Genomic DNA, 788 nt, shown 5'->3' with positions numbered 1-788 from the left:
GCTTGGGAGTGGAACTGCTGAGGTACCGAAGTGACTGCTGAAGAAGCTCGGCTGTGTAGCCGAAAAGTCGGTCCTAGCTGTGAATCCGGCGAGTGGCTGGTAGCATGTTCACCCTCTGCTACGTTGGCTGCATCCAAGTGCTCCAGATCACCGCTGCTGCCTGCATTCTCGATGCGTGCTTCTGATGCGAGGCTGTTGCACAATCCTGATGCAGTACCGGAGTACTCAGGATTCTCACACCACTGCACCTCCTGCTCCTGCTCCTGCTCGTGCTGCTCAGTGATGGGTTTCAGTCCTGGGTGAGGCTGCTGCTGCTGAGCAGGGAGGGGCGGCCCCTCCTTCACATTAGTCGGGAAATGTGGAGTTGAGGTCGCAGTTGATGGACCAGATTCGCACGCTGGATTGGTGGCGATTGCCGAACCCTCCGTCTCTTCGGGTGTTCGGGTGAATGGATGAGGAGGGGTCCCTGAAGGCTGGATCCGCTGCCTTGGACTTACAGTTCGTAAGGCAAAGTACAGTGTGGTAGTGGTGGATGGTGCTATAAGGTGATAAATGATCGTAGAACTGACAATGTGATAAAGCGGCCCAGAAGCCTCCCACTCTGTAACATTACAAATTACAATTACAAGATAATGAGACTCTTACAAGGCTCTAGTGAGAGCACAGTATTCAGCGATGTCCGGGGACACTATCTCACTGATGAGTCTGTATGGCCGGAGCCTGTGTGCACGTACAATGGTCCTGGGACACACACCAATGCTCGGAGCGCTTGGTGGCTGAGTATGGCA

The 788-nt window shown here is 54.3% G+C and overlaps 1 protein-coding gene across 1 annotated transcript in view; it reads left to right on the top strand.

The window, feature by feature from the left end:
- Positions 1 to 788, top strand: part of VOLCADRAFT_117292 (phosphate acetyltransferase) — a gene marked incomplete at both ends in the record, with an annotated part of 43,282 nt that overhangs the window by 26,562 nt on the left and 15,932 nt on the right. The window lies entirely within an intron of this gene.

Source organism: Volvox carteri (genome assembly GCF_000143455.1).
Source record: "Volvox carteri f. nagariensis unplaced genomic scaffold VOLCAscaffold_15, whole genome shotgun sequence".
In the NCBI taxonomy this organism is placed as follows: domain Eukaryota; kingdom Viridiplantae; phylum Chlorophyta; class Chlorophyceae; order Chlamydomonadales; family Volvocaceae; genus Volvox; species Volvox carteri.
Note: the sequence above shows the minus strand (reverse complement) of the source record. Positions and strands in the feature narration are given on the sequence as shown.